This window comes from Schistocerca serialis, chromosome 1 (assembly GCF_023864345.2).
Source record: "Schistocerca serialis cubense isolate TAMUIC-IGC-003099 chromosome 1, iqSchSeri2.2, whole genome shotgun sequence".
NCBI classification, from domain to species: Eukaryota; Metazoa; Arthropoda; class Insecta; order Orthoptera; family Acrididae; genus Schistocerca; species Schistocerca serialis.
In genome coordinates, this window is record NC_064638.1 from 460,870,798 (window position 1) to 460,897,888 (window position 27,091).

Consider the following 27,091-nt stretch of genomic DNA (forward strand, 5'->3'; position numbering starts at 1 on the left):
CATCTGGATAGAAAAATTAAAGTTAAAACACAACAGAGTCTATTGTACAATGTCATCAAATTATATAATAAATTACCGCTAAACATAAAAGACATAGAGACAGTCTCCTCCTTCAAAGGAAAACTAAAAAAAATTTATCAAAAATAAATTTACTATACAGTAATGAATTACTTGAATTAAAAAAGGTTACTTAAAATCTGAAAGTTCTGTGTTAAACTATATGGAGAAATAATAATTATATAAGACTGAGAAATGTAAATTAGATTATAAGAAAGTTTCACTGACAACTATTGTGTAAGAAACAAATTTAAACTGTTAAATTGAATAATATTCAATGACGAAATCCATACAATGTAAATTGTTTCACGGATTTATAATGAAATCAAATCAATCAAATCGAATCTAGTTTTCTTGTCGTAATGGAGAGTGAGGACACACCAGTTGGATGCAGAGGGTGCATCTGCCATTATATAACGTGCCTCCAGCTGGTTTCTGTGCAGAGCAACTCATTCGCCTTTACCCTCTTACCGCTATCTCACTTCCACTTGCTTCTGTTCATTGGCTTTATTGACAATCGGCTACAATCAGATCCATCAGGAATTTATCATCTGTGTTCTCCCTCTCTGAGGACTGTTCCTGACTTAATGCATGTAGGTTGAAGGGGCTGATGATCTCGTAGTTTCATACCTTTAACCCTATCAGTCCAATCCACTCATAAATACAGAATACATAGGCTGCAGCTTATTACCACTTTCTCGCTCTGCGACAGTGGAAAAAAAAAAAAAACTGAACTGAAGTGCTGGAAGTTCAAGCTGTTTAATCAAAATATTGTCTTGAGCTCCATTATTTCAACATTGATGTTTGTAGAAAGCTCATCATACATGAAACTTACTGGCAGATTAACACTGTGTGTCCGGACCGAGACTCGAGATCGGGACCTTTGCCTTTCGTGGGTAAGTGCTCTACCAACTGAGCTACCCAAGCACGACTCACACCCCGTCCTCACAGCTTTAATTCCGCCAGTACCTCGTCTCCTACCTTCATCATACATGTGTGGGCATTTGTGACATGCATACACAGTAGATACTAGGTGCATTTTCTAAATGCATACTATTGCCGTTTATGGGTTTGGTGTTAAAACTGACTGAGAAACTAAGCAAAACGTCACATTTTCATAATTTTATAATTATCGTTTTTCAAACGATTATTTCTTTTCAAAATCACTACATCACATATAGCCTATGTAATACCTAGTGTTATTAAATACACAAAACAGTTTAGTTTCTCCATGATTATGGCTGAGAATGTGATAAGAGTGGTATTATCCATGTGACCCTATTGCCTCTCGAGTGGCAATATCCACGCTTGTAAGATAGCTTACATGTCTAGGTTGCTGTGTAATTGTAAGTTATTGTCATCTCTTTCCTCATGGGAGGCCGGCCGGTGTGGCCGAGCGGTTCTAGGTGCTTGAGTCTGGAACCGCGCGACCGCTACGGTCGCAGGTTCGAATCCTGCCTCGGGCATGGATGTGTGTGATGTCCTTAGGTTAGTTAGGTTTAAGTAGTTCTAAGTTCTAGGGGACTGATGACCTTAGATGTTAAGTCACATAGTGCTCAGAGCCACTTGAACCATTTCCTCATGGGAAATCTTTACTATGTAGAATGTTCTTTGAGTAAATGTGCTGTTAGATAGTTGCGTTCTTTGTGCACAACTTTACTAGTCCCAGATAGGGTACCATATCTTAGTTTAAATCAAAATTATTTGACCTCCAAGAAACGAGCATTTTGCATCCAGCTGCTACTTGTGTTGCCTGTCGAGGTTGTGGCATCTTTAAAGAAACTTGCAAATGTTCCCATTTAAGGTCTGAACAGCGTGCCTGCATAGAGCCACCGACTGATGGAAAGCAAAGTTTGTTCAATATTAAAATATTACAGCCCTTAGTCACTACTTAACTACACGAGCTTAGCAGCAGCAGCAGTAGTGGTAGCAGTACTATTCATTTGTAGATCACTTTTACAAGATATTGGACATATTGCGGTATTATAATTTAAGAACAACAAAATTAACGTAAGTCATATGACAAACATTTACAAATTTACAGGTCTAGTTTGTCAAGTATTTTGTGAATGAAAGTATCGTATTTTAAACTAATGCGGAAAATGAAAACTGTTGGAATCCGTTGCTACCCTTGGTGCTGATTATGATGGTTCTCTTTTTCAAATTACTAACATTTTCTTTCGCATTATGTGTGAAACTAGAACAAGTAGCTCATACTGAATGATTTACCGTTATTTAATTACTGATAGACTCTTTGAGAAATTTTATTTATCATACTATACATCAAATGCTTGTTATGTTGGTTACACACTGTGCTTGTAATACCTTCAAATGTTGTTCAATATAGTTAGAAACAAGGTTTTTATGTGAAAATAACCTTTGACATTTTGGTTTTCTGTGGGCAGGGACAAATCAGAGATAACCCATTACAAATGTTTGTGATTATGTTCGCGATGTTCGCATATGTAGTTGTTTGAATGGACTCTAACCTCCTTGGTTGTTGTATATGTTGTCATGGTGATACCTCTGCTGCGAAGCCACCTGGTGTCAGATAGTGATACTACCAGTAGGAACGAGTGGAGAAAGAGCTGTTTGTTGTAAACATTGAGGTGTAAACATAAATATCAACGAAGCGATTTGGTTGATGTAGTGTTCATTATCATATTTAATTTTGATATTGTAATTAGGTAATTTACATTTATTTTGTATTTCCTTCACTGTTTCCGGATTATCACAGCGCAATTAATATTTTTAAATTGTGCTTTTTGTGTTCTGAAAATCAATATCATTGTGAATTTGTTTAAAATTTTAGCACTGAATCTTTACTCATTGGGAATGTGTAGTTTATTAACGTGTGGCCGATGTTCAGTAATGTCGTTACCTACTTTCGATGAAGAGCAGGAATTAAATATAACGTAATTTTATCCTAGAGCATTGTCATGGTAATTTTTATCGACAATAGTTTCTACAGCATGAGCGCTTTTCTTAAGTGACAATCTTGCCGCATAACTTTACTGCGTTTAGTGCAGATCGGGAAAGTGAGGTTGCGGGCGAGGGCGGGTGGAGATCCCGGCCAGTGACGGGGGTCTGGCCGCCATGTCCTGCGTTGTCGTACTCGGACTCAACTGCAGCTGGAAACAGTGACGAAATACAGTAAGGTACATGTGTACAGGCCTTGTAATTGCTAATTTTTCAGTGTACATGATGTAGGTTATCATAATATTTCGCGAATAGATGAATGTACGTCACAGAGGAGACAGAGAACTGAAGGCTACTGTTTAGGGTCGATTAATGTGATCTTCGCCTCTAAAGTTTGCAAGGCAAACTCCAAGAATTTTGCACTTAATTTGGTTTTCGGTCGCGAGAAGTTACAATTTTCGGTGTTACAACAGCTTGTTCCTTGTTACTGAGCGATTAACGAGACACGACGTGTCATGTAGAAGCTGGTGACGGGGTCATTGAGTAGCGGGCGAGGCCGGGGACGGATCCCGGGAAGCGCTGGGGGTCTGGCCGCCATATCCTTGCGGTGACTGCCCGTGATATTTCGGCAGTGTATTATTTGTCTTACAGGCTTCAAATGTGTGCGAATTTTGGTTCTATGGAATTTCTTAAAATTCTGTGTTTCTGTTACAATCAGGAGATAATTGATGGGCCGTTCGACTGCTCAGTAAATTTATCCAGAATGTAACTTAGGTGTTTGAGTGTGACAGCCAACACATTACATTTATTGTAAATGAAGTTAGCATTAATGAGGAAAATCTCCAGCTGAAGGGAAAATACGAACGAATTATTTGAAAATTCTCCATTGCGTTACGGACCTCGTATGGGAATTCGTTTCAAATCAAGAGGCCTTTTTATAGTTATGATGGACTAATTGAGCTTGTTCCTCAACGCCCTGGCCCGATGACAGCGATCATTGTGCGTGTTTTGATGACAGTTGAATATTGTGTAAGGGATACAGCTTAGTAATACTGGCATTAAATGCTTGCATTCGTTCTGTCAGAGAACAAGTTTAGTACACTTATAATTTGTTATTCAACATTTTGCTTTGCATTTTCTGAAAACTGAAGTCGAACATGATTAGTGAGGTTTTCTAAAAGAGTGTTTCTTGTTCTGCTTACAGTGTTTTGCAGAGAAATAAAATGCAAGTTTTCCTTCCAAGTGAACGGTGTATATTCCATTTTTTCAAGTATTAAGTGTGCTTCAGGAAAGAACCGTAAGTAGCATGTGCCCAGCACTAATACTGTAAAATTATTTTTTTCCGAAAGATGGGAGTTTAACTTGTTTAACTGTCGTTGCTGTTAACCTATTGATAAATGAACTACAAATACTAGTTACTCAGGTTTCGAAATCGTTGCGTTAAATGTGTGATGTGATATTTAACACAATTTTGCATTCATAATGATTCATTGTGTCAAATGTTCAAAAATTGTACGTGTATTAACTAGTGGCAGAGTGAAAAATTCAGCTGGAAACAATAGGTGTGTGTGTGTGTGTGTGTGTGTGTGTGTGTGTGTGTGTGTGTAACTGCTTCTCAATGTATTTTAGTATATACCGCTGTTTTCCTTTTTTTTCATATATTTCGATATTGCTGTATTTGGATGTTTATTTTGCCGGTGTTTATTGCATTATATTTTCGTTTTCTAATTCCATGCTGTATTGATTTATTTTCCCAGTGCTTGTAATATAAGAATGAACATGTTATACGCAAAAATACTGGAACTATTTTTCTTTTTCAGTTTGTTAAATGGTGCAATGCTATGATGAACTGTGAGCAGTCTTCATCCTGTTAGACATTTGAATTTAATTTCTACTTTTTTTTTTTTTTCATGGTTGAACTACTGTTTTTATCTATTTGCGATTTCCTTAAGACACCAGAGAAGTTTCCAACGTTTGATGTGGAAGATGAGATTTTTTTTTTTCACCTCCCTTACTTCCTTCGCTCAGCCACAGATTCTGGTTAGTGTATGGTTGTGATTGCTGTTGAAATCTTGGTTATGTCAGACTAATCTGTGCCGTAGACTGAGGTGAGTGTAAGGTTGACAGTTGATAATTTGGTTCTGAGGACCATGTTTAATAGGCTACTCTTTTCATTTAGAAATGGCAAACTGTAACATAAATCAGAGAAACCAACTTTCATAATAGACAGATTTCTGACTAGTAGGTGTGTATACAAAATTACGTGAATAAAAAGGAAATACTTAGGCTGGTTTCACACAAGTAATATGTGTTTGATCAGAAGTAATTGTCATGTTCGTAAGGTCAGGTTTTGTTTTTACAACCATCATTTTCTTCCTGGTGTTTAATTTCATAATAGGTTCAGAATCTATCATTTTCTTGAGATTTTCAACGTAACATCTACTGGCTGTACCTCATATTCTTGCTCCTTGCTATTTTGTTGTAGAACATGGCCTATCATTTTTGTTTCCCGTTGCTCCAGTACGTTGAGGTGGTTTTTTTTTTTTTTTTTTTTTTTCATCTGCTGGTTTAAGAACTTGATATCTTTTATGTCAATTTGACTTTAGTTACTTCCCTCCATATCTACATTTCATTGGTCTCTTGTGACCTTTATCTTTCCTGTGTATTATACAGCTTTCACATTCATATAGGGTATTGCCCAGCAAAAACTTGTGTAAGAAGTATGCTTGCAACATAAGATTTGGTGAAACTCTTCCTTATTTTGGTATTCATGTGATATCTTGTTAACAACTTTGATTCATGAGGATGCATAGCAAGTGTTACTATTTTGATAGCTTTCTGAGCTATCAAACTTTTACATCTGTAGTAGCTGTTTGGGACTAGTGTAGCAGGGGATACAACCCGTCGGCTTTGGACAATGACGTCACAAGTCGCCAATCGAGAAGCGATTCTTCTTAGTGTTGTAGCTCCCTTCAGTGGCTGATAAGTGTTTTTTGGCTTTTAAAAAAAAATCTCACGAGATAGAATAAACAGATCCATTTTATTAAGCAATCAGTAAAAAAAAAAAAAACGAAACTGAAACATAAGAGCAAAAGCGAAAATGGTAAACTGCTCTCTGGCGACTTGTGACGTCATTGTCCAAAGCCGACGGGTTGTATCCCCTGCTGCACTAAACCCAGCTGTTTGATAACTCTTGTTTACTATTAAACTCTCCAAACAACTGTTGTAAGTGTAAAAGTAGGTAATTCTGTTTTTATTATTTAGTATGGCTTTAAATACAGCAACACATTACATCAGTACTACAGCATCAGATTACATCTAGTACATTTTAAGATAAAAGATATATGTACAGTACATACTGATTATGAAATAAAATACTGATAATGACATATATGTATATCAATTCACATGGAGTAAAATAACAAGTGATGTATAATTCCATAAGGTGACCATGTAGTTCGCATTACTGTACTGCTCAAGAATGGATGTCCAGTCCTTTCAGCCAGGCAGTAGCTTCTCCCTTAAGCAAATGAAGGTCCTGGAAGGTGCCTTGGAATTTCCTGAAAGGGCATTCAGTGACGATGTGCTGTAGTGTCTGTTTGTTGTGTCCACAGTTGCAGTCCGGTGTATCAACCATGCCCCATTTGTGCCTCCAGTAGTGACAATTTCCATACCCTTTTTGGAACCGGTTGAGTGATGTCCAAGATCTCCTTGGTAGCTCAAATCTGACAGGGTGTTGGCTTGGATCTTTGATTAGATTATTTGGGTCTGGGCTGGAGGAAGACCATTCTCAGCACTAAGCATCATTGGTGTTAAAATTGTCTCTTATTAAACCCTCTCCCACCTTCCATGATGGTTTATGAGACCTTAGTCAAGATTAGGAGATGAGGTCTTGATGGATAGGAAGTTGACGGTTGTCTAGGCATTTTTGCCACTCTTTTTTTCAGTGCTAACTGTCTTAGGAAGTGTGGAGTATGGATGTTGGGCAGAACAGAGTGTCACTGGGTTGGTGTTGACTTGATGGCTCCTGATATCAGATATTATTAAGTTGAGTATCTACTGCTCTTGTATGGGTGCTATTTAACCATGTAGAGCTGCAGTATTCTGCTGTTGAATAGACAAGAGCAAGGGCCAATGTCCTGAGGGTTATCACATTCGTTCCCAAGCCATTTCCTGTCAGTTTTTGAATTATGTTATTTCTAGTTTTTATTTTGCAGGCTGTCTCCTCCAGGTGGGCTTTGAAGATGAAACTGCGGTCAAATGTTACTCCCAGGTATTTTGGTTGAGGGTTGTATCTCACCATTTGGTTTCTGAAAGCGATTCTGGGTGCATAGTATGCTTGCTTGTTGTTTACGTGAAATTAGGTTGTCTCTGTCTTCATAGCATTGGGTTTGCCATACTTGGAAATATTCATCCATCTTTTTCAGGTCATTTTCAAGAGTAATTTCTGATGTCTCGAAGTCGACAGATTGGCTAATTAAACGTATGTTGGTGGCGTAAATAAACATTTTAGAGTAGGTGTTTGGTAGGTCAGATATGTATATATTGAAGAGCAGAGGCGAAAGTACTGATCGCTGGGGAAGACCATCATTGAGTTGGTAGTTACAGCTTTTCTTATCATTAAGGTGTACTTCAATGTGTCTATTTGTCACCATGTTGTTAAGGAGTGTGGCCAGTTTTTTACAAGGTATGATGCATAAAAATTCAGCAGTATTCTTTGTCCCGTACTGTGTCATACGCAGATGATAGATCAATATATACAGCTGTGGATTTTTTTTTCTTTTCTTCATAGCCCTTTTCAATATGTGTGGTTACTGCTAGTACCCAGTCACTGCAGCTCCTTTTAGGTCTAAAGCCAGCCTGTTCCACTGGTATCTTCTCCTCAACAGTGGATTTTATTCTGTTAAGAATGAGTCTCTTGAGCAATTTATAGCAGACACTCAGGAGAGCTATGGGTGTGTAGTCTTCAGGGTGCTTTCCCGATTTTAGGATTGCTATGATTTTGGTTCTCTTAAAAAGGGCTGGCAGCCTTCCCGTCTGTAAAATGTTGTTGAAGAATTCTGTCATCCATCATAGAGCAAAGGGGCCGCAATGCTTAAAAAATTCTAGGTATATGCTGTTGATGCCTATGGCATTCCCTGTTTTTGTGTCCTTAATGGCCTTGGAGGTCTCGTATGTCTCAAAATTCTTTGAGACATCAGTTTCACGTGTTCTTCCTTTGATGCTGTTCAGTTCTGCTCTGATTTCACTGGTTTTCTTTTTGTCTACCTCTGGTGTTCTACGTGTAAGTTTCAAAATTCTGTTGGCAACATCATTGGGATTTATGTAATCACTATTGTGTACTGTTTTAATTGAAGTTGCACCCTCTTGACAGTAAGTGCCATGCCTTTCTACTGAAATGTTCGAAACTTATTTCATTCATTAGTGTGTGCCATTTTTTCGGCGAGCTGAATCCAAACATTGCAAAAGCTCGTCAAGGTTGTCATTCTCTTGGCATTCATTATAGAGGTCAGTGCATTCCCGGCCCCATACGGGAATGTATATTTTTCCAATAGCCTCTGGGGGCATGCTTTGTGGCAATAGATAATAGCAGGCTCACAAATCACCCATAATTTTGTGCTTTTGGAAGAATCCATTGAATGTTAAACTCTAGTTGAGAAGTATAGTTCTCCCAGTTAGATTTAGCAAAATTCCATCAGGGTTTAGGAATCAGTCTGATGATAGGAATGTGTGTCCTCATGTTGAGCAGAACAGGCCTATGTTGACTGCAAGTGAAATCTTAGAGGACTTTCTTGTTGCAATAAGGTGTAATTTGCACATCTTTTGTGATGAAGCACAAATTTGGACAGTAGTCTCTACCCCATTTAGCAGAATGGAATGTGCCCCTGTCTTTGGGGTCATACATTATAAACATATTCTGTCTCTCTGCCCATGTGGATACTTGTTCGCGGTCTTGGTTGGTGTAGTTATATCCCCATTGAGTGTTGTGACAGTTGAAGTCTCCCATGATGACTGCAGAGTGTTGGACATCTCAGATTGTATTGTCATTCCAAGCTTGGTCTGGAGGCATATAGAGGTCTATAATTTCAATATTAGAAATTTTAATGCGTGTAACATCCATGTTTCCTTCTGTAGTGAATACCACGTTATTCATTCTCTCGATGTTATTCCTGACATAGGTGGCAGTGCCATACATTGTATGGTATGTGGCAACAGCTAGGGTGAAACTAGGTACTTTGCATCTGTTTCTTAGTTGTGTCTCATCAGAACAGTGTGTTTCCTGAAGTAAAACTACATCGACAGAGTGACTTCTATTTTCAGCTGTGATATTTTCAGAATATCTCCAGTATCCCTCGTCGGCTGGTTCTGATAAGAGCTGTAGGTTTTAGCATTTGATTTGGCATTCATTAGGCTGTATTTCTAGAAAGCTGGGAAATCCACTTTAGGTCTAGCAGCGGGTATTGTAGACTATTTAGCCATGGCCTGGGATGAGCCATGTGGAGGCTAGTCTACTTTACACCCTATTAGGTAACTGAAAATTAAGAAGCATTATATTACAAAACATGAGTGTTGTCTAAGCTAATGACCATGAATTTCAACTTCACAAAAGAATTTACAGTTGTATCTTTTATTGTAGACTATCACCAAACACTCGTTGTCTTTCAAGGGTTACACATGGAAAAAAGCTAGCTTATTTGTACTTCCGTAGGTGCTGTTATGCGATTTATGTACCCTACTATCATCTCAGGAAAACTCTGTAGGTGTCTGCAGATTGCTTCAGGTTCTCCATTGTAGAATATTCGTTGAAGTTTTGTAAATTTGTAATCATATTTTTATGTATGTCTAGGTGTTCACCAAATTCAACAAATTAGGAAAAGGTAGATAGCTACTTATTGTAAAAAAGACATGTTAAGCTGCAGATAGGCACAATTAAAAGACACTTACATAGAGCTTTTGGCCACAGTCTTCATTGGCCAAAGAGGAATCATTCTGTTTTGTGTGTGTGTGTGTGTGTGTGTGTGTGTGTGTGTGTGTGTGTGTGTGCGCGTGTGTGTGTGTGTGCGCTTTGTGTCTGACTGTCTTTATTTACTGACAAAGGCTGCAGCCAAAAGCTCTATGTAAGTGTCTTTCAATTGTGCCTGTCTGCAGCTTAACATGTTTTCTTTGCAGTAAGTAGCAATCTATCTTTTCCTACATTGTTGGTATTCTTACAAGGAGTTTCCACTCTTTAATTCATCAGATTCAATGTTACTTAACATTCTGACATTAGGTGACTGTCCATTAAAAAATATGTAAGAGCTTAAATCAGGGACAGTGCCATTACTAGCATGTTTTGCAGAGCATTGTTGTCAGCACTGGTTGTGAAGTGTGATGGTGACACAAAGATATCTGTTGACATCTACTGGTACTTCTAAATACACAAATGAGGTGTCAGCAGACAGGTTGTGTGTATTTTGTAGCAATAAAATGAAATGCCAAATCTTGACATGAATGTAACTGCAGAATGCTTAACATGTTAAGAAGAACAGTGGCTGTAGCCCCACAAATTTGAAAGAAATTTGCCATAACATAAAAGTACTTTCACAGTTCATGATATAGAGTGAAAATAGGTACTTGAACTGTGCAATAACAGAAATTAATATTTTTTTCTTTTCCCATTTTGCAAATTGTAGCAGATCTTCCTCCTGTGCATCACACTGACTCCCAGCCAAACTATCTCACTCCTGTCTGTGCTAATTAGTACAGTCAGTGAAGCAAATACAGTGTTAGAAGGGAGTATTAAGAGCAACATACTAAAAATCCTGACTGGTGAGGTGTGTATGTGACAGTGGTGGGCCATTTAAAGGTCACTTTATAATGTTTTTTCTTGATTAACTCAAAAAATGCAGCTTCCAGAGGAAATGTTTCCTAGTACAAAATTAAACTACGTTAAATTTTTTCCAAAATGATCTTATTCATTTTTTCTGTAGGACTATCAGTTTCCAGGTTGCAGAGAATGGAAAAATTGTACAAATTATTAAAAACTGTTTTAATGGTATAAAATGACTGCTTACTGTTAAATGAAGTGAGTTAAGAACAAGTATTAGATGTTTGTACCACATCTAAATGCAATGGAACCATGTCAAGGGATAAATTGTGTTTTGGATGTGTAAAAAGATAGGTGGGATGGAGTGTTGAAGGGGCTGTAGGTATCAGCTGTCTGCCACTCAGAAGAGCCTGCCCTAAGTGTAATATGCTGACAACATGTGTTCAACACATGGATTTCGTTGCCTCCACTGTCAGTGGCTGGAAAACATAGTATGAGGGGTAATAAAATGCATCACCCTAGACTCTGCTCTCCCAACACTTAAAATGGCACAGAGGCTTAAGTGTCTCCCTCTGCAACAGAAATAGGTCATCTAGGTGTTACGGAACTTCAGTTATTTCAGAATAAATCAACCAATGCATTACAGCAGATTGATGTTCTAGACTTGTGCATGATCAGATCTGTTCCATCAGACATATTCACACCCGTCATGCAAGATGTACTAGGAAAGTGTAGTATGAGGGTGGTCCCATAAGTACTCGATCCGACAAAGAAAACACAAAAATTTTTAAGAAAAGTATTTATTTTTCAATGTTATCTCCTTTCAGCTCTATACACTTTTCCCAGTGATGTTCAATAAGTTAGATACCCTTTTTGTAATGAGAAGTGTGTAACTCTTCAAAATAGCCATTAACTGCTGGCATCACGTCTTTATTTGTTGAAAATCTTCGACCACTGAGCAATTTTTTCAAGTTTGGGAACAGAAAATAATCTGACAGGGCTAAACCTGGCAAATAGGGTGTGTGAGGTAGCAAGTCAAACTTTAATTCATTAATTTTGGCCATTGCAATAACGGACTTGTGAACTGGTGCATTATCCTGAAGAAAAAACACTTTCTTCTTGACCAAATGCAGCCTATTTGCTTGATTTCTTTGCCCAAATGTTGCAATAAGTTGACATAATACTTGCTGGTGATAGTTTTTCCTTTTTCTAGCTAGTCAGTGAAAATTATCCCACACACATCCCAAAAAACCTATGCCATGACCTTGCCTGCAGATGAAATGGTCTTTGCCTTCTTTGGAGTCAATTCTCCAATTTGTGTCCATTGTTTTGACTGTTCTTTTGTCTTGGGATTGAAGTGGTGGACCCATGTTTCATCCATGGTTATGAAACAGCACACAAAAAAATCAGCTTTGTTGCTGCAAAAATTCACTAAACACTCGATCGAAACATCTTCACGACACTGTTTTTGCTTGAGCACACGTGGCACAAACCTTGCCCTCGGTTCACTCGTCCAAATTTTCAGATAATATGTGATGTATTGCACTTAGTACCGCTTTGTGGATTTTCTTCGCCATTTCTGGAGTCGTCACCTCATTTGGCCGACCACTGCGATGCTCGTTTTGGCAGCTTGTACAGCTTCATTTAAACTCAGCTACCCAGTATTTTACTGTTGTCAACGAAGAAGCAGACCCTCCCAAAGTAGAATCTAGCTCAGATTAAATATTGGTTGCGCTGAGACCTTTCAGAAAAAAAAAAAAAAAATTGTATTACATAACGATGACCAGTTTTCTCCATTTTCACAAGTTCACTCCCAACATTCACTAGTGATGGCTGCCAAACAAATACTAAACAATGTGACATCTTCAAATGTGAAATATATGCTTCAGAGATCGTATGCTTTCTAATCCACAGATATTTTTCAACAATGACTGCCATCTCTCGGTCAAGCCTGGTGCTTACGAGACAACTCTCATAAGTGGCTGCACTCAGAGTAGCCAACTCTACAAGTGCCAGCAGTCTCTGAATGGAAGAGGCTTGTGCACACTACCAGCAATACAAGGCCAAGAGAAGTGCAGTAACTCTCTGGTCATTCATTACTTCTCCATCAAGTGACTACAGCATGGTTATATAGCTTTACAGTACGCTATCAACAATAGACAACAGCAGGATCCCACATTTACTAATTCAGTACCTTTCTGTCCAGCACTACAATGGTCACAGACAACATCACACAAATGGAAACACTTTGTGCCATTGTGTATAGGATTGTATTATACGTAAAAGCTTATTTAACTATTGCAGACATGTTCTCAATAAACTGAAAATGACTGCACAGGCCCAATGAAGTTATTTTGTCTACATACAAAGACATGTGAACGGGAAATGCTGGGAAATATAGTCTGCGTGTAAACTGAAAAGTGAGCATCACTCATGGTGGGGGGAAGTCACCTTTCCCAGAAGGATGCTATCTCTACCTTATAGAATGTCTCACACTCAGTTTCTCCTCTAGCAGCATAGAAGAATGTACAGTGATTTACATAGAATCTGCCCATATGTTTTTCTTGTGTTAGTGTTATTAGTAACTCGTATCTGAACTCCATGTACTGCTAATGAACTTTCTGGTATACAGATAACCCCCAGGTATGTTGATGCACTTCATTACCCGTGATTCACTTTGTGAAATTCCCTGTAGTTGCTTCTTGTAATGTAGTGTGATATAGAGAGAGAGAGAGAGAGAGAGGGGGGGGGGGGATGCACCTGCTCACTCATCAATTTGCGGACCTATGAAGAATGGAAGTGCATGACAACGATCTAGTGACCTATCTACCCTCGCGTCTCCACACTATCCCCTCTCCCTCTTTGGAACACAATTTTCCCCTTCATGCGACTTTGTTCTTAACCCACTTCATTTAACAATACACTAATCTTGTATTGAAACATTGTTTTTAAAAATGTAAGACTTTCCATCCTGTGCAATGTGGAAACTATTAGTCCTAGAGAAAAAATTAATAGGAACTTTTTTGTAAGAGGTTTAATGTAGTTTAATTTCATACTGGGAAACATTTTCTCCAGGTGCTGCAGTTTTCTAGATATTCAAGAAAAACTTAAAAACTTGACATTTAAATGCTCCACACACTCATGACCAACACCGACTCAAAGGAAGGCCTCGGCGCTTGTTCGTGACGTCACGTCAGCTAGGCACGGCGAACGCCAGGTCTGTTGCAAGCATACTCATAATGGTGGTGTCTCCCTCTCTGACACAGGAAAATGTGAAACTATTGGCGGTAGTTGACCAACACACATTGTTCTAAGAGATTTCTGCAATCAATTAATTGTGAAATTCATTACACTTCTTAACAATTAGTGTACTCCTGAACTTAAATTTCCAACTGTTTTAAGGATTGACATACAAAAACAACTTCATGGTCCAGCAGCAACAGAATTCGTGCTTCTTTACCTTATTTGTAAATCTGAGGAAGTTACGTTTGGACTGGGTTGCTTTAACAAGAAACTGTGAACGTATTGGTGCTCTTCTTTAGGTTTCTTGGTTGACTATGGGGTGAGGAGCACTGAATGTTAATGAAATATCTTGCGATTGTACACGTTGGGGGAGGGGGTGGGGGACAGAAGAGGAGGCAAAAGAGAGAGACTTGTTTTATCAAATAAAATTTTTTTATCTTATAAAGTTTCTCCTTTCAGTTGCAAGAGGGGAATATTTATCTTTTCTAATGTGCATGTTTAAAAAAGTTTAAGCTCAGCAGTATTTTCGATGTATGAAGCTATTTTTTTTCCTGTTTAGAATTCCTTTTGTTGAAAACGACTATAATCTAATGACTGGCAACAGTTGGACATTTACACATGTAAATTAGTTCACATTTCCAATGACGATGTCAAGCGAAAATAAATAAATAAATAAATAAAAGAAAGTAGTTCATTGTAAGGGAGTTGGGGTTAAGTTTTGATAACAAAGTGGATCAAGTAAATATAGTTACTTGAATGTAAAATTTTAGAAGCTTGCAATGGGGCAAACCATCTGCTCATATTGATCTACGTTTGTTTCGACAGTATTCATTAATACAGAACTATGATCTTCATTTGTAGCTTCATGATAGTAAGAAAATCTTTCATCTAAATAAAACTGCAGAATCCAAAACAATACCAAACATTTTGTCCAAAAATAAGAGATTTATAGTGATAAGCACACCCAGACGTTTCTGCCTGCAACAGACCTGGCGTTCGCCGTACCTAGCTGACATGACGTCACGAACAAGCACCGAGTCCTTCCTTTTAGTCGGTGTTGCTCATGACCCACTGGCATGTTGCTCATGGCACTCCTTCTTACCACTGTACAAAAATTTGCGACTGTATGAATTTTTTCCCCTAGTCAACCATTTTTGGCCTTCATTGACTGTGCTGAAGAACATAATGCTGCACAGATTAAATCTGTCACCATAGCAGTCACTCCATAAAATAGCTTCTTGTGGTGTCACATTTGTTGATTTTTGTCAATGCAAAATAAAACTCTCTCTCTCCTTTCTAACCAGGGCCTCGAGTTACGCTACAGACCAGCCTATTGTCACACCCTTCATTACAAAGAATAATAGAAAAGGAGTGTGATATCCATTTTGGCAGCAATTTATGACAACTTATGTCCAGAGTCTATGAAGGAGATTGCTTATAAAATATTTGTGCAAACCATCCCAGGCTATTGCTCAAGTGTGTGGGACTCTACCACAAGGGACTAGCAGAAGACACTGAATGTATGCGAATGGTTGCAAATTTGTTTACTCCAAGAGAGAGCATCACTGAGATGCTGAAAAACCTGAACTGACAGAGATGTAATGGTAGACAGCAACTGTCCTGCAAGTGCATGCTTACAAATTTTCAGGAAACAGTATTGAGTCAGAGATATAGAAATATCGTACAACCCCATATATATCTTTTGTGTCGTTTCATTGTCACTGTAGTCTTGTACCTTGGGAAGTAAGGAGAAGTTGTTTGGTGGCCGGTATCCTCTTTCTATAACACAAACTGCACGTATGTATTAACAGGGCTCTTTATTCATAAAAACAAGAAGTTACTTAAGATAGTCCATGTGTTGTGGTAAAAGCTCTTCTGTAATAGTCTACGTTAGCCTCACTGCTGGTTATTTATTTATTTAGCTTATGGCATGAGAAACTACATTGAAAACAGCATAAAAGAGAATATTCATTGTTAAAATATAGGGGGTAAACATAATAAAATAATGTAAATTGAACAGTGACACATAACAATAAATGTATAACTACATTACAAGACAAAAAGATTGCATAAAGTTCAGATTCCAGTATTTTCAGCAATCACAGTTCCACACTTAGATTCTGTTGCCACTCCACAGCTTGTGGTGTTGCCCTCTGGAAGTCGTCGTCAGTGCCAGTGAACGCCCTCAGTGGACACTCGGTGGTGGATGGTTTGTTCTTTGACACCACAGTCACACCCTGGGTCAGGTCTCAAGTTCCATCTGTACATCAAGGATCTGCATCGGCCATGACCTGTCCTTATTCTGTTTAGTGTTACCCAGGTTTTCCTTCGGAGGTGGAAGCCCAATAGATGATTGTGAGTTTCACATAAAGTATGCCATTGTGGATTGGCTCTGTTTCTCCAGTCCGTCCGCCAGGTTTCAGCGCCATAGTAGTTTTGGCTCAGAAGTTGCTGTGGAGTCTTCACAGGAGGATTTCTGGATTTGAGTCTTCTAAATACAGTAAGGTCCTGGTGGATTACTGGAGATCTTTTTGAACTATGTTGCATCAGCGTATATAAGGCGGTTCGGTGTTACTGAGGACTATTAGCCAGTAGAGTGGAGTGGTTTTAATAGCTCCAGCAATCATTCGCATCATATGATTTGGCACCACATCTACTTTTCCCATGTCCACGCTCTTTAGCTCCATTGCCGTGCAGTATTTAGCTGTTGAGTAGACCAAGCTTAGAGTGGTGGTACGGAGTGTCTCTGCACCAGCTCCCCAGGTCGTTCCCACTAATTTGTGGAGGATGTTGTTTCGGCATTTCAGTTTTGGAACCAGATTTGGGTGTTTTTTATGAGAGAGAGTGCAATCCAAAGTTATGCCTAGATATTTTGGATGGGAATTGTAAGGAATCACAGTACCATTCAGAGATATCTGTAGAGGTGTTCCAGCCAGCCTATTATTTAGGTGGAAGCATGAGATCTCTCTGTTTTAAGTGTGCTTGGGATTAGTCGCCATTTCCTGAAGTATTCAGCCATCAATTCCAGATCTTGGGTAAGAGTCTGTTCAAGAGCAGTCATATTAGTATGTTGGCATGCAAGAGTGATGTCATCTGCGTAAATAAATTTTCCGGATGTGGTAGTTGGTAGGTCAGCTACATAGAGATTGACCAGCAGAGGTGCAAGCACTGATCCTTAGGGAAAACCATTACTCAGGAATTTTGATATGCTGAAAGAGCCACCCATTGAGATTTGCAAGACTATTTGACAACATATTCTCTTAAAGAGACATCATCGTTTTACATCAAGTAGCTTTTAGGAACTTATATGTTAGACCCTCTTTCCAGACAGTATCATATGCTGCTGTCAGATCGATGAAACCGCACTAGTTTTCAGGCGTTGTTCATAGCCCCAATCAGTGAACATTGTTAATGCAGTTTCGAAGCCGTCTGAAGCCGGCTTGGTCGATAGGCAGAGATTACAGTCTGATTGGATTTAATCTGTTGCGAAGGAGACGCTCAAGCAGTTTATATGCTACACTTAAGAGAGCGATGGGTCTATAGCTTTCTGGTTTATAATCTGGCTTTCCTAGTTTGATGATGGCAATGATCTTTGCCCCTTGAATTCTTTTGGCAAAACTCTTTTTTTTTTTTTTTTTTTTTTTTTTTTTTTTTTTTTTTTTTTTTTTTTTTTTTTTTTTTTTGTCCACAGTGTGTTAGAACTCTGGGTGTATGTTGTCGAGACCAGGGGCCTTGCCATTTCTTATGCCTTTAGGGACTGTAGCATTTCTGTGACAGTAAACGTTTTTTCAAGTCTTGTTGTTCACGACTGTTTTTCTTTAATGTGTTTAGTTCTTCCTTTGTTTTATGTGAGTGTTCTTTATCAACAGGTGCTCTAGACGTTTTGACTATATTGTTGGCAATTTGGTCTGGTGTAATACTTGGTTTAGTTTGTGGTATATGTGAATTAGCTCCTAGTTTCTTCAGAAGGCTCCATGCTTTTCTGCTAGAGCATCTAAAATCCAGTTTTTCAATGGTGTTCCTCCACGTGACCCTCCTAGCTTTGTCCAGGCTATGCAGAAGGTCATCTGTAACTTCAGATCTTCTGCTCTTCTCGTAGTCCTCGTCAGCCGTTCACAAGCTTCACTCCATCCTGGTATATACTGCTTTCTAATACCCCTAGGAATGTGTTTTCAGCGGTCTTTAAAACAGTGTCAGTAAATTTTTGATAATGCTGAGGATGAGGGGGTATGAATTGTATGTTAGAGTCCAGGTCTCTAGAAAAGCCAGACCAGTCAGCTTTGGAGAAATTCCACTGGGGCAGTGGAGGCATAAGGATCATGGGGATCTCTATGCCCACCTCAAGGAAGATTGTTCTCTGCTGACTGTGCGGGAAGTGTTTAACGATGTGACAGTTAACAGGGATTGGCTTAGCTCTCGGGTCGGTGGAAAAAAAACATAGGTTGGGGTTTGTCTCCGATCCCCATTTGGCTGATTTGAAGGTTGCCATGTCTTTATGGGTATAAATTAGGTGCATTTTCTGCATCTCAGCCCATTCCAGAATCCTGAGCCCGTTTGTGTTGCTTTCCCTGTACTTCCATTCAGTATGCTGGCTGTAAAAATCACCTGCAATTAGGGCAGGATGGCCGACGAGTGGAGGCTGATTTGCTGGCCAGGAAATAACGGGGGGTTTTAGATGTTAAAGATAATTAAATCTCCCACTTTTATAGTGCTGTTACGGATATTATCGCTGTCAGCTTTAGAGACAAGCTTCTTATTATCAATATTTGTCTATGCATAGGTGTCGGTGGCATAGCTTGGGTGGTACGTTGCGCCAATCAATCTGTACCCTGAGATTTTTCCTCTCCACTGGAGCTGTGCTGAGTCTGTAGTGTGTGTTTCTTGTATTAAAATGATGTCAATGTCATTGTCTAAAGGAAGCTTTGATAAGCATTCACTCTTTGGTCTGCGTATGTTTTCCATATTAATCTGGCAGACGCGCAATATTGGTCCCACGGTCTTTGTCCTAGGGCCTTGGGAAAGGCCATTAGGGTGTTTCGCTTGCCTTGTGTCCGGTTATCCTGAAGGTCATAAGACAGTCCGGATTACCTAGGTTTCTAACTCTTTAGCCGCTTGACAGCATTGCCCGGGGTGTACCACATGAAGGTGAGTTAGATATCACACCCCTCACTGCTGGTGATGTACACCAGTCATCAGTCGCAGCCCAGTGAGAGTCGAAGTTAGCTCAGCCTCTAGCTGAGTGTCAATGCGGGACGTGTACTTCATGGCTGGTAATCGAGAGGGTGTTGGCAGCACGTTGCCTGCGAGTCTGTTTTCGGCCTCTCTCCTGATAGGCGCGTTGCTTGTGCCTACTATCGATCTCCTCGCAACCAGTAGGAGCTGCATGACATTTTTCCATTGGGTCTTCTGTGTAGATTCCGAAGACTACCAGTAAAGCATTGCTTGGCATGGTGCCAAAGTCTCCTGTGAGCCTAAGGAGAACATTCCTTTGCGCATATCACAAATTTGCCTGTTCCTCATGCCTGTGTGCTCAGACCCTTGCTGCATAGCCTGTGATGGAAGTGAAAATAGCATCATGACAGCGTCTCACTACATGCAGTGGTAGCTTGTAGTTAGCTGTTGACACACAGGCAGTTTTGTGCATACTGTTGCTTGCTTTGTTTACAGTTGTCTGTATGTGTTGTGTGCAGTTGTGCTTTTCATCCATTTGGACTTGAACATAACGTGTGATTGGTTGTCTGATGATAGAGATGCTTTCTAATTTAACTGTAGGATTTCTACATGATGAAAATTGTTGTTTAAGGCATATGCTTGTGGGTTTCTGTGTTGCTATGGTTAATTTATTGTTTATGGCCATCACAACATCCAGGGAAGAACACCATTCACCATTTCCTCCAACTCAGCACTTCAGTTTCCCAATACCACAGCCTAGACATCACAGGCATACACCACTACCCCACTACCCTATCAACACGGTTATCTTCTTCCCTGTTAGTTCTTTTTATTACTTTTTCTGTGCTGGCTGAACATCCCACATCTCTATCACTACAGTTACTATAAAGCTGTAGTATAGACACTGGGGGACCCGTAGTTCACACATCCAGCTAAACAACACAGGCCACCATAAATGATCAAATGCTCCTGCGATGCCAGTTAATATTGCTATTGCATATTTTTGTTGTATAAGTCTGCTGTTTCTATTGCCTTAGTAGATGCATCTTCAATACATTTCCCTTTTCTTAAACAAAATGGGCATTGATTAAATCCATTAACCTCCCTGCGTGAATGTACCATGACCTAGAGAAATCTTTCCTCAGTCTTTGCAAGTATGTCAGACAGACAGATCGGTCTGTAGGTTTTGGGATTAGCTGGATTTTCAGCCTTGGACTTTTTCATTATTACAGCTTCTTCTAATTTCTTGCTGGCAAGTACCCTACCCAGTGTTAAGGAATCATTTAGTAGTCTGGTTGGGAATGGCATAATTTTTACTTCTATTTGTGTTGGGAGCTTGACATGAAAATCATCTGGTCCAGGAGCTTCTCAGTTTTTCAGTTTTGTTATGGCTTGGGCTGCTTCACTGGACAGCGCAATTATTAAAGTATTGATGTATTTATTGTTTAGGGCATATCTAAGTTGTCTGAGGAATTGGTTGTCATGTTGATCATCATCTGGGAGGAGATTTCCAAAAATGTATTCTGCTTGGCAGTCTCCATCCATGGTTCACTGATCAATCTTCAGTTTACATTGTGAATAAAGTTTGTTTTCTCTGTAAATATTTTATACAGTTTGCACCACACATCAGTCTTCAGCTGCTTAACTTGGTTAGCTTTCTGATTTTGCCTGTTGGTGCTGATCAAGCAGTTCTTGGTGTTGGGACTTAAGACTTCTGTATTGCACCAATTGGACTATGATGGTCTTCACTAGCTCACCTTGTACACCATCTAATATCCATCAGTTTAGGTGACCATGCCATCTTCCTTAATGATTTGACAGCACATCCAGGCACACATTCAAGTTGCGCATTTTGTAATATTTCACGCAATGCGTGACCCTTTAGATTTACACTGCCTTACAGTCTATTGACACTGTATACTATTTCAGATAGCTTGTTTAAGTTTGCTTGCTTAAGGTTAAACCTTTCTGTCATAATTAAGTTTATTATTTCTATTGTTAACTGTGAATGTAATTATATCGAAATCACTACTGATTAGTCCAGAGTGAACTGTTGTTGCTGTTGTTATGATCTTCAAGTCCAGAGACTGGTTTGATGCATCTCTCCATGCTACTCTATCCTGTGCAAGCTTCTTCATCTCCCAGTACTTAGTGCTACCTACATCCTTCTGAATCTGCTTAGTGTATTCATCTCTTGGTCACCCTCTGTGATTTTTACCCACCACACTGCCCTGCAATACTGAATTGGTGATCCCTTGATTTCTCAGAACATGTCCTACGAGCCAATCCCTTCTTCTAGTCATTTGTGCCACAGATTTCTCTTCTCCCCAATTCTGTTCAGTACCTCCTCGTTAGATACTTGATCTACCCATCTAATTTTCAGCATTCTTCTGTAGCACCACATTTCGGAAGCATCTATTCCCTTCTTGTCTAAACTATTTATCGCCCATGTTTCTCATCCATACACGGCTACACTCCATACAAATAAGTTCAGAAAAGACTTCCTGATGCTTAAATCTATACTTGATATTAACAAATTGCTCTTTTTCAGAAACACTTTTCTTTACATGGCCAGTCTACATTTTATATCCTCTCTACTTCGACCATCATCAGTTATTTTGCTCCCCAAATAGCAAAACTCCTTTACTACTTTAAGTGTCTCATTTCCTAATCTAATTCCCTCAGCATCACCTGATTTAATTTGACTATGTTCCATTATCCTCATTTTGGTTTTGTTGATGTTCATATTATATGCTCCTTTCAAGACATTGTCCTTTCTGTTCAACTGCTCTTCCCTTCACCATGGATTTTAATTTCTACTCCAAATTTTTCTTCTGTTTCCTTTACTGCTTACTCTATATACAGATTGAGTAAAATCGGGGAGAGGCTACAACCCTCTCTCACTCCCTTATCAATCACTGCTTCCCTTTCATTCCTCTTGACTCTTATAACTGCCATCTGGTTTCTGTACAAAATGTAAATAGTCTTTCGCTCCCTGTATTTTACCTCTGGCACCTTCAGAATTTGTAAGAGAGATTCTAGTGAACATTGTCAAAAGCTTTCTCTAAGTATACAAATGCTAGAAATGTAGATTTTCTTTTCTTTAATCTATCCTCTAAGATAAGTTGTAGGGTCAGTATTACCTCACATGTGCTGACATTTGTACAGAATCTGAACTGATCTCCCAGATGGTCGGCTACTACCAGGGTTTCCATTCATCTATATATAAATTAATCAGTATTTTGCAGCTGTGACTTATTAAGCTGATAGTTCAGTAATTTTCAAACCTGTCAACACCTGCTTTCTTTGGGATTGAAATTGTTATATTCTTTTTGAATTCTGACGGTATTTCGCCTGTCTCGTATGTCTTGCTCACCAGATGGTGCAAGTACATCACTCTTGTATAGACCCTTTATATACTCCAGCCACCTTTCTGCTTTGTGTTCTTTACTTAGGATTGGTTTTCCATCTGAGCTCTTGATATTCATACAAGTGGTTCTCTTTTCTCTAAAGGTCTCTTTAATTTTCCTGTAGCCAGTGATATATGCCTCTACATCCTTACATTTGTCCTCTAGCCATCCCTGCTTAGCCATTTTGCACTTCCTATTGATCTCGTTTTTGAGACGTTTGTTTTCCTTTTTGCGTGCTTCATTAACTGCATTTTTATATTTTCTCCTTTCATCAGATAAATTCAATATCTCTTCTGTTATGTAAGGATTTCTACCAGTCCTTGCCTTTTTACCTACTTGATCCTGTGCTGCCTTCATTATTTCATCTCTCGAGCTTACCACTCTTCTTGTACTGTACTTTGTTCCCCTGTTCCTGTCAGTCGTTCCATAATGCTCTCTCTGAAAATTTCTACAACCTCTGGTTCGTTCAGTTTATCCAGGTCCCATCTCGCTAAAAATTCCCACCTTTTAGCAGTTTCCTCAGTTTTAATCTACAGTTCATAACCAATAGATTGTGGTCAAGGTCCACATCTGCCCCTGCATATGTATTATAATTTAAAACTTGGTCCCTAAATCTCTGTCTTACCATTATATAATCTTATTTGAAACCTTCCAATGTCTCTAGGCCTCTTCCACGTATACAACCTTCTTTCATGACTCTTAAACCAAGTGTTAGCTATTATTAAGTTATGCTCTGTGCAAAAATCTACCAGGCGGCTTCCTCTTTCATTCTGCCCCCATTCCATATTCACCTACTACTTTTCCTACTATTGAGTTCCAGTCTCCCATGACTATCAAATATTCGCCTCCCTTAACTATCTGAATAATTTCTTTTATCTCATCATATATTTCTTCAGTCTCTTCGCCATGTGCAGAGCTAGTTGGCATGTAAACTTGTTATACTTTGGTAGGCGTGGGCTTCGTGTCTGTCTTGGGTACAATAATGTGTTCACTATGCTATTCGTAGTAGCTGATGCGCATTCCTATTTTTTTTATTCACTATTAAACCTACTCCTGCATTACCTCTGTTTGATTTTTTTATTTATATCCTGTATTCACCTGTCCAGAAGTCTTGTTCATGCTGCCACCAAACTTCACTGATTCCCACTATATCTAACTTTAACCTATCCATTTCCCTTTTTAAATTTTCTAACCTATCTGTCTGATTAAGGGATCTTACATTCCACTCCCCGATCCGTAGAATGCCAGTTTTGTTTCTCCTGATAACAATGTTCTCCTGAGTAGTCCCCACCCGGAGATCCTAATAGGGGACTATTTTACCTTTGGAATATTTTACCCAAGAGGACGCCATTGTCATTTAACCATACAGCGAAGCTGCATGCCCTCGGGAAAAATTATGTCTGTAGTTTCCCCTTGCTTTCAGCAAGGCCGTTTTGGTTAATGTTACAGTGCCAGATCAGTTGCCCCTGCAACTACTGAAGAAGCTGCTGCTCCTCTTCAGGAACCACACATTTGTCTGCTGTCTCAACAGATAACCCTCCGTTGTGGTTGCACGTACGGTATGGCTATCTGTATCACTGAGGCATGCGAGCCTCCCCACCAACGGCAAGATCCATGATTCATGGGGGGCCTGTGCACTTTTAAATTTTTTTTACAACTCTGCTGTTTGTTAGTGTAATGTCTGTGTAAGCGCCTGTGCTTGCTCTGTTTTTGTATGTCTCAGGTTGTCCCAGGTGATTCGCCACTAGCAGTTCAAGTTCTTGAATGATATCTAAAACATTCTGGGATCTTTGATGTGCGTGTCTGCTGAACCAGAGGGCATTTTTCACATTGATATAAGTGGCATTCAAATGAAACCTGGTCACTAGTGTAAAGTAACTCTAATGATTTTATTAACTCAAAAATGTAGTTTTACACGGTATACTCAGAAATGGTCACCAAAACTGTTGGCACATTTATCCCATTGTGACACTAGCCAGTCGATTCCATCCTTGAAGAGGCTACTTGGCTGCTGTCAGATCCAGGCTTGGACCCAGTCACACACTTTGTCATCCGTTGCGAATTGATGTCTGCAAAAAGCTTGTTTTAGAGGTCCAAACTCATGAAAATCACATGGTGAAAGGTCGAGACAGTATGTTGGAAGTTCCAGCATTTCCCACTGAAACTGCTGCAATGTTGTCTTCACGGCATTGGCCGTGTGTGGGTGGGCATTATCATGCAGTGGATAACGCCATTGGACAACACGCCTCGGCGTTTCAACTTGATGGCTTGTCTAAGGTTCTGTAAAGTGGCTTGATAACGCTGGCTATTGATGGTGGTTCCCTATTCCAGGAATTCGACAAGCAGTGGGCCCTTGTGGTAAAAAAAGTAGGACATCAAGACCTTACCAGAAACGGAGTGCACGGCCTTTGATTTCTGTGGAGGTGGTGAAGTTGCACTGCTTGCTCTGACGCTTGCTTTCCGGTTCAAAATGGTGACACCATGTTTTGTCACCTGTGACAATGCGTGACAGAAAGCCATATTCATCTTCATGATAACATTGCAGATGATTCGAAGACAGCGCCATTCGAGTATTGCACTGTTCGGCAGTCTGTTGGTGGGGTACCCACTGCACGCAGATTTTTCGAAAGTTCAAGTGTTGATGTATTATGGCGCGGGCGGTGCCCACCCTAATACCCAGTAACCTATGTCCAAGACTAAAGCATTCACTTCCACAGCCATTACCGGTGTGATGACACGATGCTCCTGTCCAGGAGGAGCATCATCTCCAGTGACTCGCGCCTCTCAAGGAATCGCTTGCGCCATTCCACAACAGTTGAAAGGCTCAGACTGTACTCGCCGTACACAGCCTTCATCCGTCGATACATTTTGAGGCCTCCAACTCCCTCCACCGCCAAAAATCGAATCACTCGTCTTCGTTCTTGCTTACTTACTTGCATGTTTGGTAGTGGACGAAAACTTCGGTGACCACCTTCTCTTCAGCGTGGAACCACACTGGCTGTGTGCAACATCAAACGGTGCACATGCATCAGTCTCTCTACCAATAGATGGTGCCACAACACTTGCAGTTACGTGGTGCCACCTTACATGTCAGGCAAAGGTAGTTACGCTGACCAGGTTTCATTTGAATTAACCTCATATTGGATGTTAACAGTAAATTTTTACCGTTATTGTAGTAGTCACTTCCATGGCTTTTTCAGTATATGTTTCTATGTGATGAGAGTATTGTGCATAAATATTTGAGAGAATCCATTCATTATTTTGGTATCGAAATGCAATAGAAGCCAAATGTTTATTACACATCTCTGAAGTTTTGTTGATCACTATACCTTTGTTTCTAAGTACAGTAACTGCTTTTGCATTTGATGATTCAAGAATGTAACTGATATCTGGGGAAAATGTGAGAGTTTATTTTTCAGATACACAGCAGATCAGCTCCCATTTCTTTGTCCCTTTTTCTGAGTTCAACCATTACAAAAGAACTTCTCAGTGCATGAATCTGTAGAAGTAGAATTTTTCAAGCCATTGTGGAAAGTATGTTTGAATGTAGCACAAACCTAAAAAAGCCGGGGTAGCCATTGCTGCATATGAGAAGGCTGGTCTTGCAATCGGCACAGTAAATTTTTCATTTTAAGGTATCAGCCTGTCATTTTTCTCGCCAGGCAGATAGATTTTGGTCCCAGGGCACTGGTATTGTCTTTATATCAAATCCTGCATCTGGTTTCCAAGTTTTTTGGTGGGCATCGTAAATTTGCCCTTTGACTCACACCCATTGATACCTCCACATATTTGACTTGCCTTAGATCTCTTCCAGGGGATTAGATGTTTTTGACCAGCAAGTAGAAGTGAAATGCAGAATTCCGGCAAAAATCACAAGTCTGTTGACATATTAAGGCTAGTGAACTTTGAAGTCCGATTTCCAGTATAGCATTCAGATTCTAAGTCCAGAGCACAGCCGAATCAGCATCAAACACCAGGATCCTGGCGTAGTACTTCTGTATTGTGGATGAGAACTGGGTTGTACATGTATGGAGCGGCATTAAATAAGGCTCCATAGTTAATGGAGCTGGCCAACTGGGTTCCCTGTATATTTTGGGCGGCCAGTGACTGAGTGTTATGGGTGGCCAGTCACTGTGTTTTGAAGTGCACCCATGCAGAGATGGCCTGTGATGTTAGCAGTGGGCTGCACACGGAGAAGTGCAACTGACGATGCATTTCTCGATTGCACGTAAAGGAGCGTGCAGATACTCTGTGCGGGGATTTAATAGTGGTGGATACAACACTCCTTTCCCCTTGGGGAAGCGGAGAAGCGTCTGCTGCGAATGAACGCCACATCTTTGGGGGTCCTCCTCCAAGTCCTCAGCAGCGTTCGTGAATCGGGGCCAAGAGAATACAGATGAAAACGCCCTGGCCAGGGCCGAAGGTTGTATGATGTGGACCTCGGCAGCAGAGCTGGTGGAGCAGGAGCAGCCAGCGGAATGTG

The 27,091-nt window shown here is 39.8% G+C and overlaps 1 protein-coding gene across 10 annotated transcripts in view; it reads left to right on the plus strand.

Moving 5' to 3' along the window:
* The first annotated feature begins 2,615 nt into the window (after positions 1-2,615).
* LOC126473268 (nucleolar transcription factor 1-A-like) overlaps positions 2,616-27,091 on the plus strand; it is a 216,924-nt gene continuing 192,448 nt past the window's right edge. For 3 of the 10 annotated variants that reach the window (XM_050100231.1, XM_050100256.1, XM_050100272.1), the window contains exons 1-2: positions 2,616-2,744; positions 4,181-4,273. The gene's annotated coding sequence lies outside the window, so the exon portion shown is untranslated. Of the gene's footprint in view, positions 2,745-3,104; positions 3,216-3,638; positions 4,006-4,180; positions 4,274-27,091 lie in introns of those variants that run through there. The other 7 variants (XM_050100223.1, XM_050100247.1, XM_050100265.1 and 4 more) reach the window with 5 other exon arrangements.